General features: G+C 34.0%; 1 protein-coding gene across 3 annotated transcripts in view; it reads right to left on the bottom strand.

The window, feature by feature from the left end:
* Positions 1-15,561, bottom strand: part of KCNAB1 (potassium voltage-gated channel subfamily A regulatory beta subunit 1) — a 406,565-nt gene that overhangs the window by 267,708 nt on the left and 123,296 nt on the right. Inside the window, exon 1 of one of the 3 annotated variants that reach the window (XM_074298063.1) lies at positions 5,268-5,442. The exons of the other annotated variants lie outside the window; for them this stretch is intronic. The gene's annotated coding sequence lies outside the window, so the exon portion shown is untranslated. Of the gene's footprint in view, positions 1-5,267; positions 5,443-15,561 lie in introns of those variants that run through there. 3 annotated transcript variants of the gene reach the window in all.

Here is a 15,561-nt window from a genome sequence, read left to right as displayed (position 1 = left end):
CTCCAGGCTCAAAAAACAAACAAACTAAAAATAATAATAATCAGGTGGCCCACAAACATCAGCTACTTAATATTAGGACAATAATCTAGTGGAAATAAACATTTCAAGAAGATTCTATGAGATCTGTGTTCACTGTCCAACATTATTTGTTCACAGTCTTTACCATTGTTCTTACTCTTAGTTGAGTCAAAGATGGTGAATAGATTGGTAGAAAGCAATAAAGTGTGATGAAGTTGATTGCTCTGATAACAACATTCAACCAATAAGCATTTGTATTTTCAAAACATATGCATAATTTTCAACATTCACCCAATAAGCATTCTTAAGTTGTTATAATATGCCAGGTACTACGCAAACTACTATGGATAACACAAAATGGAAGAAAAAGAGCAACAACAATTCCTGTCCTCAAGAAACTCACATCTAATTTTACAGCATGTAAATAATTAAGTACATACAAAATATATTGTAAAATGTTTGGATTCAAAATTTTCATAATTCTTTACAAGATTGTGAACTTGAGAGAATAACTTGTTACATTCCTTGTCTTTGCAAGTAGAGTAAGTGTGTAATAAATACATATTTTTTGATTGATTCAAGATTGCTATGAGGCATTCCATAACCTTTTTATGTTTCTTTGTTTCCTTCTCATTCTATATTTTCTTTATATATGATGTGAGAAAGTAGAGAATGATTTTAAAAAATTATCTACAAAGTAGTAGACTTGATGACACAGAGATTGAAAAAAATACACCAAAATTATCATCACATACATTGAGAAAATATATAAATCTCCCCCATGGTACACACATATTTCATTGCTCATCAGAAAGATAATTAAAAGTTATTTTTATTTCTAAAGAAATTTTGATGAGACAAGACTAGTGAATCAAGTTTCAGCCATAGCAAAATTGTGTAACTGTTATAAATGCTTGAAAATAGCAAGGCACTAATAAAAGTGCTGAAAATGCTAATTATACTGTCATTGTCCCTAATGTTAATATATGTATGTGAATGTTCTTTTGTAGATCCATCAATTCATCCTGTAGCTATGTCTGGAACTGTTTCTTAAGCTGGAAGTATCTAGCTCAGCTGAGAGGACTCATTCCTGAGACTTCCAGACCAAGTAGAGTTGTGTTCATGAAGTTTCTGGCAGTAGCTCCTAGTGGAGTAGCACAGGATTTCAATTTTGTAAGGTTTTAGATGAGGACTGGAGGAAAAGCCACTGAGGCAGGGGAGATGGGAAACCAGAATTCTGCTCCCACCCCCATTATCACCTTATTGATGTCATTCTCCCAACTGAGTTCCCACATTTGTGAACTAGAAATAAGGATATCTATCCTACGTTTGAAACAAGGCTGTTGTGAGAAAAAAATAAAACCATATAAAAATGCCATAGAAGTTCAAAAGTTCACTCAATGATATAATTGCTATAATTAAGATTCTTTAGTGTCTCTTATATCAATAAAAGTAATTGTAAAATACCTACTAGGTGACAATCGCTGTGCAACATATACAATCTGCCTGGTACTCTGCTAAGTACTTGAAATACAAAGACAGAGATGAAACAACCTCTGTTCTCAGAGTGTTTATAAACTATCTCCAGTCAATAAACAAACATCTACTGTACCTAATGTACACCTGGAAATGTGCTAAGTACTCATACAAAAACAAAACAGCTCCTGAATAATGTACTTGAAAGGATGATAACATGTCTCCTTTCATAGCATGTTAAGGATTATAACATTAACAGATAACATCAGCTAGCACATATATAACCCACTAAGTTTAAATATTTTCTTTGCATTATCTCTTTGAAGCCTCACATTAAGTAGTACTCTTTTTATCCACAACTCCTCCAATCCTGACTGTTGACTTTTTTTGGTCATTTTTTGCCAACTTGCAGAGTGTGAAATGAAACCTCAGGATTTCATTGATTTGCATTCATTTATTACTAATCATCTGTAACTTTTTTCCAGGTCTATGAATATGTTGGAGTTCTTTTGGAAATTGCTTGTTTATGTGCCTTAACCATTTATCTATTGAGGAATGCCCCCCCACACATACACACACACATAGATTTTTCAAGGTTCTCAGTGTGGGAGCTGTCCAGCACTATTTGTTTATAATCCTTGTCATTGTTTTCATCCTCAGTTGAGTCTAAGAAGGTAAGTGGACCGGTAGAAAACAATGGAGAGTGATAATGTTGATGCCAAAGTTGATGCCATTGAGAAAAAGGTTTGTCATTTAGTTATTGGATACCAAAATCTTACCAGAGAAATTTAATACAGGACTTTCCCTCCAATTGAGCACTATCTTTTTTATTCTAGATGTATTAATGTTGTTAATGCAGAAGCTTAAAGTTTCAAGATCTCAAAGTTATCTATTAGATCTTTTATAATTACCTCCATCTCTTGTTTGACTAAGAATATATCTCCTATCTATAACTGAGATTTAAAAAGTATCTGTTTCCTAATTTCTTTATATTTCTATATATAATTCTTTATATAATATCTTTAATATTAAGGTAATATATCAATTTATTGTGGAGTGTGGTACAAGATATTGGTCTAAAACTAATTTCCACCAGATTTATTAAAAATAATTGTTAGGAAAACTGGAAAGCAAACAAGGAGTTTTCATCTGGATAATTTATAATTTTTTTCTTTATCAAACATTAGGTTATTAAATACTATTGTTTCTGAATCTCCCTTGTCTAGTTGTTCCATGGATTTATTTCTCTATTCTTTATCAAATAACAGATAAATTTCCTAAACTGCTGCTTTATAATATAGTTTGATTTCTGGAAATGCTATTTCTTTATCCTTATGTCTTTTTATCATTTCTCTTGATATTCTAGATCATTTGGTTTCCCTAATGAATTTTGCTATTATTTTTTCATAAGTTTATGTTCTCATGGGAGAGATAGACTATATAAGACTATTATATAAGACTATATAATAGCAAGATTTACTGGTCTTTATGATCTTCTCAAAGGTCAGTGAAAACATTTTCTTTATTTTGAAGCTTAATGCCAATACATTTAAGAAGCAAGAAAGAAAACTACATCACAAGATGAAAAAAAAAAGGAAAGGCATTTCCTGAGCTTCATAAGGGATAAAAAGATCAAGTTAATATTTTTCTACATGGCTTTAGAGCTGTAATTAAATCTAAATATGCTTCTATAACAGAGATTTTTAATCTTTATGATCTAAGACCCTTTGTCCACTAGTAAAGCCTTTGGAACCTTTTTCAAAATCATGTAAATAAAAACAAAGAAATAAATAATATACATGAGGTTGGAAAGGAAAACAGATATAGTGAAATTCAGTGATACTTTTTTTAAAGTTCACAGACCTAGGTTAAGAACACCTATTTTATTGTTTCTTCTTCTTTCTCTTCCACCATCACCATCTTATCTAATGCTTATATATGGCTTTGAGGCTTGTAGAATATTTTAGAAATATTCTCATGTATATCCTCACAATAGTTCTGGGAAATAAGTGCTATCATTATCTCCATTTTCCAGATGGGAAAATTGCTAGTATTAAGTGACCCTGAATGAGTTACATAGCAAGATTTAAACTCAAGTCTTCCTAACTCTAGGTCCACTGCTCCATTCACATCACTAACAAGCTTCCTATGATGGTATCAAAAAAACTTCTCAGTCCATTAGTATGTCATAAGGCTTAACTTTTATTTTTGACTCTTAACACTATCCAATCATACTACCTTAGGTACATCTTCCTGGACTTCAATTTTCTTATCTGTAAAATCACAGTAATAAAACTTGATCTGCCTTCCATCAGAGAATTGTAAGTTGAAAAGGTCCTGCTATACAAAGAGTTAACCTGGCACTCACCAAGAGATTCACATGACACTTTCTCTGTTAAGTCTTTTCTGATGGTAGTCAGAAGTGAGCATCACCTCCTTGGAATACCAAGCCACCTGCTCTCTGTACAGCCCTTTACATTCTCCCTGCTGTTGTGCTTCAGAGTATACACCTTACCTCCCCTAACTAGTCTGCAATAGTTACAGACAGGCAGGCAGGCAGGCAGATCTCACATATCTTCATTCCCTCCCCTGGCCCGGCCCACCCAGGGCCTGAATACTCAATAAATGTCTGTTATATAAAGGCACACAATTAGTTTTCAAATTTTTCCAAACAAGAATGAGATCATTTTCACAAGCCTGGTAACCACTACCAGAGTTGGGTTAGAAATCCATCTTCAACCCTTACTGGCTTTGTGATCCAGAGCAAATCCTTTAACCTCTTTCTCATCCTTTTTTTTGTCACTGAAAACATGAACAAAAACACCTATTTCAAAGGATTAATGCAAGGGTAAGATGAAACAATGAAGTTCAAATGCTTTGAAAATCTTAGGGTCAGTCATATATATACATATGTTCTTGAATTGTTAATTTCTTAGAATTTCATCCTTCCCCCATGTCATTTATTATAGGATATAATTATGCTTAAAACAACAACTACTATCTTTCCTAATCTATTAGTAGTGCTCCCTTTGCAGCTGCTAAAATAGCAACTCTTTCATATGTACTATGTGTGTGTATGTGTATATATATGTATATGTATGTATGTATATATATACATATATGTGGATGTGCACATAATTTTTATGTATCACTATAAATGTATGTTGATATATTATCTAATTACAACATAATGTTATGTTATATTATATCATATATATGGATATATGTGTGTATGTGATGTGTATACACATAAGCTTGGGAACACAGTGGACAGAATGCTGGGCCTGGACACTCATTTTCTTAAGTTTAAATCCAGCCTTAGACATTAGGTATGTGACTGAGAAAGTCAGTTAACTCTGTTTGCCTCAGTTTCTATATTTGTAAAATATAAAACGAACTGGAAAAGAGCAAGACAAACCACTCTAGCATCTCTGCTAAGAAAACCCTAAATGGTATCAGGACAAGACTGAAATGACTGAAATTAGCAACAAAATGGTGAGAAAGAAAGAGACAGAGAGACCCACACAGAGAAATGAAGAGAGAGAGAGAGAGAGACCCAGAGAGAAAGAGAGACAGAGACAGAGACAGAGACAGAGACAGAGACCCAGACCCAGAGAGAGACAGAGACAGAGACAGAGACCCAGACCCAGAGAGAGACAGAGACCCAGAAAGAGACAGAGATAGTCATTGGCAATCACTTCCTTGATTCCCCATAGACATCTTATTCCCATTCCCCACCTCCCAGCTTTCATGGCTTTCTTCAGAAATCTTACCTTGTACAGAAGCCTTTCCCATTCCCCTTAAATGTTAGGGCATTCCTAATATTGATTATCTCCAATACATTCTAAACATATCTTGTTGGTATCTAGTTGTTTCCACCATCAGACTAAGAATTCATTGAGAGCAAGAACTCTTTCCCCGCTCCTTTTTATATCTAGCACTTAGCACAATGATTAGCACATGGGAGGCTCTTAATAAATGCTAATTGGCTGACTAATTAACTGATGTAAGAGGCTAGGTGTGTAAGGACTACAATGAAGAACTGGCTGTAGGTAGAGGCAGCAATTCTTGCTTTTATCCCAGAAGAGGGAGAAAATGTGAGTAGGTACAGAAGCACCCCCAAATCTGCCACAGTTTTACTTATTGCCCTAAATGTAATAAAAATGGAAATAGTGCTTTAGCAAGTAGGAACACATGAGGAATCAGGAAAAATGTATTTTCTCCTCAGATGGATATAATACAATTTTAAAATGACTTCTCCAACCAAGTAAAACATCTCAAGTAACACAGCTTTTCCCTTTTATGGAGATTATGTCCATAAACATCCAACTTTTTTTCCCTCAGCAAATATTTCACCCTTAGAATTTCCTCTATTGTCTCCCAACTTCTAATTAGTTTTTAGTCTTGGTAAAACTAACAATCTCACAATAAGCATTAAAGGAGCTCTCTTTGTCACAAGCCCAAAAGGAGATAATCCTTGGGAAATTGGGCTTTTAAAATCTGTGCCTCCCTTTCTTTTTTTTAACCTTTTGAAAATTTTAATAGTATGTTAATTTTTCAAGTTATATATAAATAAAATTTTAACCTTTATTTTTAATAAAATTTTGAGTTCCAAATTTTTCCCTTCACTTTCTCTTTCCTAAGACAGAAAGCAATTTAATAAGGCTCTATATGAACAATTGCAAAACATTTTTCCATATTGGCCATGTTATGAAAGAAGAAATAAAACAAGAGAAAAAACAAAAAAAAATGAAAACGGTATGCTTTAATCTGCATTCACTCACCATCACTTATTTTTATGGATATGAATAGCATTTGTCATCATGGTCCTTACAGATTATCTTGGATCATTGTATTTTTGAGATGTGATAAGCAATCATAGTTCACTTCACATCAATCCATGTAAGTCCAGGTTTTTCTAACATCATCCTGCTCATCATTGCTTCTAGGACTAGAGTATTCCATTACATTATTTACCACAATTACTAGAAAAAAAAAACTTGTACATATAGATCCTTTTATTTTTAATGATCTTTTGGGAATACAGTCCTCATAGTGATATTGCTGGATCAAAGTAACACTTTGAAAATTGGGCAAAGTCAGGAAAGAATAGGGAAAAAAGGATATTATAGTTTAATTAGTTAATTTATACATACTTCTCAAGAACTAAAACAATTTTTTGACTTGAGGTCCATAAGCATGTGTTATATATAAAATATGTGTGTAAATATATATACTTATATATATATATATATATATATAAAACAAAAATGTATATATGTCTATATATGTATTATAATTCTTTGTGTATATGTATATATAAGCATATATATAATATACCCACATACCTTTACATAAAAAATATATTTCAATAGAATTAATTTCTTTATTAATCTTATACATTTATACATTTTAAAAGTTTTTGATAAGTCCATAGGCTCCACCAGACCACCAAAGGGATTCATAATATGGCAAAGGTTAAAGCCCTCCTTTCAGAGGTAATCAGGGAAACCACATTTTGCTAAAAGGTACCATAGGCAATGAAGCAATATCAAAAAAATATTACATATTTCTCCTATAAAGGCCTCATATCTCATATATAGAGAGAACTGAGTCAATTTTATAAAATAAGAACCATTTGCAAACTGGCAAATGGTCAAAGTTTATGTTCAAGCAGTTTTCAGAAAGAAATACAAGCTATCAAATCATAGAAAAAATTCTGTAAATTATTATTAATAGAGAAAGGTAAATTTAAACAATTGTGAGGTACTACTTCACACTTATCAGAAAGTACAAATATTGGAGGGGATGAGGGGAAAGAAGTACATTAAAGATTTCTTGGTGGAGTAATGAACTGGTTCAACCATTCTGGAGAACAATCTGTAACTATTCCCAAAGGGCTATAAAACTACATATCCCTTGATCCCTTTGATCTAGCAAAATCACTCTGAGGTATGTACCACCAGAGAGATCAAAGAAAAGAAAAAAGACATATGTGAACAAAAATATTTATAGCAACTCTTTTTTGAGGTGGTAAGGAATTGGAAATTGAGGGAACCCAACTAATGAATGGATGAACAAGTTATAGCATATGATTTTGATGGAACACTATAGTACTATAAGAAATGAGGAGGAGGGTAGTTTTCTAAAGTAAACTGAGAAAAATTCAGAGATCATTATACACAGTACCAGCAATGCTATGATAATTATATATATATATATATATATATATATATATATATATATATATATGTATATAACATATATTTATAATATATAAACTTATAATGATATATGAAAGGCTTGCTACTCTAATCAATACAATGATCCAAGACAATTCCAAAGGATTTATGATGAAAAAATGTTATCTACCTCAAGAGAGAACTGGTGAACTCTGAGTGCAAATTGAAGTATAATTTTTGTTTGCTTTATTTTTTTGCTTTTTTGTGATATTATTAATATGGAAAAATACTTATTATGATTTTTTTCATGTGTAATTTTTAAAAGGACTAGGGTCAAATGCAAATTATATCTCTTACCTGTGTTTCTTAAGGTATTTAATATTTCTAGGTCTTCTTTTCCACTTTAGTAAAAATGAAGAAGTTAGATAATTTCTAAGGTCTCTTCCAGGTCTAAAATTATTACTATGAAATTAGTGGACAGCAGAATGTCATGTAAAATAAAGACCTAGTATGCCAGTTTATCAGAACAGAATTCATGAAAGAAAATGAGATTTTTTAAAAGGTGAGTCAATTGTAAAGGGCTGTAAATATTCCAGCAGAAGATAATGAAAAATTCTATTTTATCTAGAATGCAATAGTTAGCCATTGAAGATTTTTTCAATAAAAAGAATGATACATGCCTATATGTGTTTTTAAAATATCAACTTAGTGTCTCTGTAGAGTATAGTTTGAAAGTTTGATTTGGAGGAAAGATAATAGAGGCAGGAAGAGCAATCAAAACTTATTATAATAACCTACATGAAAGGGAATAAAGGCTTGACCTAAGGAAAAAGTCATATTAATAAAAGCAAGAGACACAAACAAACAACATTATGGAGGTGGAATCAATTAAATTGCTAGCTAATTGAAAATGAAGGGTGAAAGGAAGCAGAGAGTCAATGGTGACTAAAATTTAAAAGCCTGGTGTCTAAAAAGATGGTGATGACAATAATAGAAATAGGGAGTTTGGAAGCAATTAAACAAATTTTAGTGTCTAACTCAATTGATTTTTAATCTTCAGAAAAAAAATTATAATTGGTTCTCAAATATAATTAATATCTTTAAGATTTCCAAGGGACTGCAGTTCAAGGTTCATTTAAATATAATGTTGTCTTTTAATTGTCAAGGAATTATTCTGTAGAAGACAAATATACAAACCTAAAAATAAATTGCCTCTCCTAAAAAGATAAAAAAGAATGCCCTTTCCTAAGCAGAAGTAATATTTGCCATTTTGCTTTAGCAATGCCTAAAGATTTTGTAGTCAATTTTGTATTCCTGAAATCAGGACTGTGCTTCTTATCACCTCAACAATACTTGTCAAGTGTTGGCCATTTTGGGGGGAGATGAGGTGGAAAAGTGATAGAGAAGAAATAATGGCCAGCAAGCCATGGAGATGGTATTCTGACAGAAAGAGTCAACATAGGACCTGGAAACCAAAAAATAAAAGGGATGATGTCAGGAAGGACAGTTGGAGAGAATCAGCATTTGACTTAAATGGATAATAGCAGCCCTTTACATTTACAATGTCCTTTGCTGCCTACTAGATATCACATCACAGTAAGACTGCACTAAATCTTTAATACCTTGCCACATGATGATATGGAATTGATATTGGATCTTCAGAGACCTTTCATGTAGAATTCAAATTCTAAAAAGTCCTATCCAAGCAATAAAGGATTCAAGTGCAAGTCTGGTAACAGAAGATCTGAAGATAAGCAAGCAAAGTTTGAAAAAGAGTATAATCATATTTGCTTCATGATGATGAATTTTAAACACATGAAATTTTCAAAGATCTAGTAAGTCATAAAGAAGTGCAATATACAGTAATGAAAAGAGCAACCACCCTGATCAGAAGTGTTTTGGAGATAGCTCTCCCCCAGACAAAATCACAGATGATTGGATCACAGATTTCAAGGTGGAAAGGACCTTAAAAGATCATCAGACCCAATCTCCTCATTTTGCAGATGAGAAAATGGAGTCAAAACAACTAGCCAAAAGTCACAACAGTCAAGTTAAAGAGCTGGTATGTGAACTGAAATCTTCTGGCTCTATTTCCATTTTGCCAAATACTTTTTTATCTATAGCATTTAATTTGTTCTTCACTGCAAACTAGGGAGAAGCTTATTTACATTTTAGATGAGGAGATTGAGACTAAAATGTTAATTTACTTTAATGAATGAAAACAATCTTCTAAATACTACTAACTCTATAAGGCCTAGTAAACCTTGCTGAAGTCTCCCCAGTCTAGGCTGAACTTCCCAAACTGCCAAATTACTTGTTTACATCAGGAGTCCCCCTAACCAGTCAATCTTCATGACTAAATGTATATATGATTGTCATTTTTAGAAATGTGCTTTCATTCATTCATTTGAATTGTCCAAGGTGATATGATTAAGAAGTGGTGGAGTTGGGATGAGAAAACCTAGATTAGCTGGTTTCTCTGTTATTGTTTGACTTTTTATAGACCTCATAGACCATCCTGTCCCTGGTGTTTTATTGGCAAAGATACTGGAGTGATCCATTTTTTCACTTATCCATGTGGGGGAAATAGACACGTCTGATTTTAAGTTCTTAGGATAGCTTTAAGTGAGGCACAGTCTCTCTAAAAAATATCAATAAAATAATAGAAAGTCATTGGAATGACTCTGTACTTTATTTTATCATTCTTCATGTCATTGTGTTATTTTTGTGAGCTTTCAGACCTGAAAAAAGTTATTGTGGGAGAGTCACAAAAAGAGGCCCCCAAATGAAGCTCAATCCAAAGGCCACAGAATGGATCACACTGAGAACAGTGGTGGCAGTGTGGGCAGCTACTGTGAACAAAGCAAAACTGGCCAGCTCGTTCCAAACCTCAGAAAGGGAACAGGAACACAGCAAAAGAGCCAGAAGGAACAGGCTCACCTACCTGCAAAAGGACACATCTTATTGCTCTACCTCTCTAGCACTTAGCACAGAATCTGGCATGTAGGAGGTACTAAATAAAGGCTTGCTGACTTGGCTTGACTGCCTTGTATAATTCAGCCCTTCCAGACTCTTCCAGACTTTAGAACAGGGATTCATAACTACGGACCCATGAACTTGTTTATTATGTATATATGTGTATACATAAATAGATAGATAAAGAGATAAACTATATTTCAATGTAATTGGTTTCCCTTTTGATTCTATATGTTTTATTTTATTCATTTAAAATCATGCTTCTAAAGAGAAGTTAGCAGGATTCATTAGACTTCCACCAAAGGGGGTTTGTGACATAAAAAAGGTAAAGACCCTTTTAACAAATGGTCTAAACTCTCCCTTCCCAGCATGAAATTTGTCACTTCCATGAAGACACAAAGACACAATAAAATAGCAAAGACACGAGAAATACGGAGGGAAAGTGAGTGTGGTCTACTAAGATCTCCTCTCAATGACTGGATCAAAAATACAGATCAGGTCAAATAGTTGTGGTTAACCTCCCACTAATTAAAAATGCACACATGCTAAAATGAGGGGTCTGTGTTGGCTGTTGATGTCCCATAACAATCTTAAGTGACATTTAAGAATGTCTAGTAAAGTCACAGTGAACTGACTGAGAGCATTCAGCCTCAAACTAGGATTAGGTAAAGAAAAGAGCAGATCAAAGGGTTATCAAACTGTGCATACCCTTTGATCCAGCAGGGTTTCTACTAGGTTTGTATCCCAAAGAGATCTTAAAGGAAGAAAATGGACCCACATGTGCAAAAATGTTTGTGGCAGCCCTCTTTGTAGTGGAAACTGAGTGGATGCCCATCAGTTGGGAAATGGCTGAATAAGTTATGGTACATGAATGTATTGGAATATTCTTGTTCTATAAGAAATGACCAGCAGGAGATTTCTGAGAGCCTTGGAGAGACTTTCATGAACTGATGCTAAATGGAATGAGCAGAACCAGGAGATCATTGTACACAGCAACAGCAAGATTATACAATGATCAGTTCTGATGGATGTGGCTCTCTCTAACAATGAGATGATTCAGGACAGTTCCAATGATCTTGTGATGAAGAGAAGACTGTGGGAACTGAGTGTGGATCACAACCTAGTATTTTCACTCTTTTTGTTGTTGTTTGCTTGCATTTTATTTTCTTTCTCATTTTTTTCTTTTTGATCTGATTTTTCTTGTGCAAGAAGATAATTGCTTAAATATGTATACATATATTGGATTTACACATATTTTACCATGTTTAATATATATTGGATTACTTAGGGGAGAGGGTTGGGAGAAGGGAGGAAAATTGGAACACAAGATTTTGCTAGGGTCAATATTGAAAAAAAATTATCCTTGTATATTTAGTTGTTGTTGTTTTTTACTGAGACAATTGAGGTTAAGTGACCTGCCCAGAGTCACACAGCTAGGAAGCTTGCATATGTTTTAAAAATAAAAAGTTTCAATAAAAAAAGAAAAGAAGAGAATAGAATAGAGATTAGAAAGGAGAAGCATTGGACCAGGCAAGTGAATTTTTACTCAACCCTGAAGTGATGTTCCCTTATGTTTTTACTTTCTTTTTAGGAACAAGAAAAAACAAAACCAGGATTAGCTGGGCCCAGAAGGCATTACTTCAGCTAAGATATCCAACTGGCTTCATAATATCATTACTTTATGACTACAAAAGGCTAAATACTTTTCTAAGCACTTTCACATGAGTAGCCCTGGATGGAAATACATTTGGCAAATGGATATCAGGTGCTTATATCTCTCAAAGAGAATGGCATAATGACTTTGTGAGCCAAGAGCTCTGTTCAAGTCCTTTCTTACTGACTGCATGACCCTGATTAAGTCACCTCTCAGTGCCTGGACATTGCTCTAAGATAATTGAGTTGCAGAAAAGATGCCAATCTGCATTCATAAAGGGCTTTTCCTCACCTGAGACTTCTTATACCTATGAAATCGCAGGCCCAGTGACCATCCTCTATCTCAACAGAACCTAATTAGGCAACAAGCACCTCTCTTAGGCCCAACCATTCACATACTTCTTTTCAAACACAGAAAACAAATTTCTGACCAAAATGATACTTCCACAGACAATCGAGGTTGGATGTACAAAAATATATAACTTTTTTTCATTGTGACGGAGTATTTTTCATTTTCAGGGATGTCTCCTGAGCTCTATTGCTTTGAGATAATTGGGCTGATTTTAGCATTTGAAAAGTCTTTCCCTTTCAGGTGCTTTTAGAAAGACATTATATTTCATGTTTCATGCTGTGCTTAAACCTCAGTGAACCTGCCTCCTTCCAGATAAAAGATTTGGCCTGGTTTCTCTTTTCTGTGTTAAAGTTCAATCCCCATTTCTCCCCTCAGCCATAACATGCCACAGAAATGTGGTCCTAATAGCTGTCACAAACTGGCCGCCTCCTAGAGTTACACAACAATAGCATATACTTTTCAAACCTTAATATAAACCGACTTTATACTGCAATTGTGGATGTCACTAAGCTCTGCCCATTTTAATCACATCAACGTTCCCATAGCTACTAATGCATTTCAAAAGGTGGAAAAGCGTAGGGAGATTTTTTAAATTACAGAAACAGAAGAAAGAAGAAGAAGCATAAATAAAATATAGGATAAGGGGAGGGAGTGCTTTGGAGTCTTACTGCAGTTGATGGTTTATGAATGGGTAACAGGAAAAACTTCACAGAACTCCAGACCCCCTCCTTGTGCTCAAAACCCCCCTTCAACATCACAATGTCAACATGATGAAGGTGAATTAACTAAAGCATAAACAGGTTAAGAAGAAACATGGAATAGTGGATAGCACTAGAAAGATATGGATTCGTGTCCTGAACATGACAAATGTTCTGACAAATGCTGGCTGGGTGGAAAATCTCTTTTCTTCTCAAGGCTCTAGGCAACAAGGAGTTACAAAGGGGGTGTCAACCTATATAATTAAAGGGTTCAGAGTTTCATACACCAAGGAAATCACAGTTCTAGTCCCTGCTTCCTATCATAGACAATCATGCATCAGTTTGAGGTGACAGAAAGAAGGGTCGGGAAAGAAGAAATGACAACTCTCATATAATATGTCTGTTCTCTTTATTATCATCAACACCATGAACTGAGTCCTTGTCTCATATCTGTCTGCTATAGGAAGCCCCGGTCTCTCTTCCATCCAACAGCATCTAGACCACACTTGAAACCACAAAAATTCTTCCCAAATACCACCATTAGCATGGCACTGTGCTGGGAAAGCTGAAAAACAGGATTGTAGAAATTAGGTGTAAACCTGCATCTCCCACTGAATAATAAGATCAAAATGAGTATGATTTGTATGATCCTGAGCAAATCACTTACCCCAATTGCCTCAGCAAAAAAAAAAAATAGGTATGATTTACAAATAAAGGGTAATTCCACAAGCAAATTAAAAGCATGAAAGAGTTTATTTGTGAAATTTATGGATAAGGGAAGGTTTTAGAACAAAATAAGATATAAATAATGGAAATGGAAACTGGATAATTTTGATTATATAAAATTTAAAAACGTTTGTACAAACAAAACCAATGCAACCACAATTAGAAGGAAAGCAGAAAACTGGGGAGAATCTTTTATGGCATGTATCTCTGACAAAATGCTCATTTCTTAAATTGTAGACAAGTGGGTCAAGTGTAGGAGAATGCAAATTGTTATATCCTGATTGATAAATGGTCAGAGGACATGAATAAGTAGTTTTCACACAAAGATATTAAAGTTATCTAATAACATATGAAAAAAATACTCTAAATTACTACTGATCTGAGAAAGGCAAAACAACTTTGAGATATCACCTCATATCTATTAAATTGACTAATGTGACAAAAAAGTTATAAATGTTGATGAGGATGGGGAAAACAAGAACACTAATTCACTGTTGGTAGAGTTGTGAACTGATCCTACCAGAACAATTTGGAGCTACATCCAAAGGGCTATAAAATTGTGCATACCCTTTGATCCACCAATATAATTGCTAGGTTATCCCAAATAGGTCAAAAATAAAAAGTGAAAAGGACCTATTTGTGCACAAATGTTTATAGCAGTTCTTTTTGTGGTGCCTAAGAACTGGAAATTGATAAAATGAAATTGAGGCATGGCTGAACAAGTCGTGGCATATGATTATAATGAAATATAAATTGTAATGATTGTAATGAATGTAATGTATATTGTATGATTGTAATGAAATATAAAGCACAATAGTGCTTTATGAAATGTCAAAGGAGCCAAATTCAGGAAAACCTTAAAAGATCTACATGAACTGATACAAAGTGAAGTGAGCAAAATCAGAAGAACATTATACACAGTAACACCAACAGTGTACATCAAAAAATTGTGAATGACTTATTCTCAGCAATACAATGATCCAAGACAATCCAAAAACTCATGAAGAAAAGTGTTATCTGCCTCCAGAGAAAGAATGGTGTTGTCTAAATACAGACTAAAGCAGACTATATTTCACTTTCTGTCTTTCGTTCAAGTCTTCTTATACAACCTACCCCACTCTTTGCCAGGAAGTAAAGAAATAGTGTCTGCACACTGCTGTAATACTCATTCATAAAACTGAAGAACAGAGAGAAATGGGTAGAGAGAATTATGTCTATGGGACTTCACCAGGCCCAACAGAAAAAGAACCAGTATCCACTGCAGCCAGTTCTGTTCTTCCATCCCATCCTCAAAAGTCATTTGAAGACAGAGACTAAAGCTAGTTTAAAGTGAATTCCCCAATATGAAAGAAGGCCAAGATAACTTTGAAGTCCAGTCCCTTAGAAACACAAGGATATTGCCATCAAAGGGAAAGGTGTCAAAAAGAGAGTGATAAGGGGATATAAGGAAAAGACTCAATTAACCAAAATCTAAGAGGAA

This window comes from Sminthopsis crassicaudata, chromosome 3 (assembly GCF_048593235.1).
Source record: "Sminthopsis crassicaudata isolate SCR6 chromosome 3, ASM4859323v1, whole genome shotgun sequence".
NCBI classification, from domain to species: domain Eukaryota; kingdom Metazoa; phylum Chordata; class Mammalia; order Dasyuromorphia; family Dasyuridae; genus Sminthopsis; species Sminthopsis crassicaudata.
Note: the sequence above shows the minus strand (reverse complement) of the source record. Positions and strands in the feature narration are given on the sequence as shown.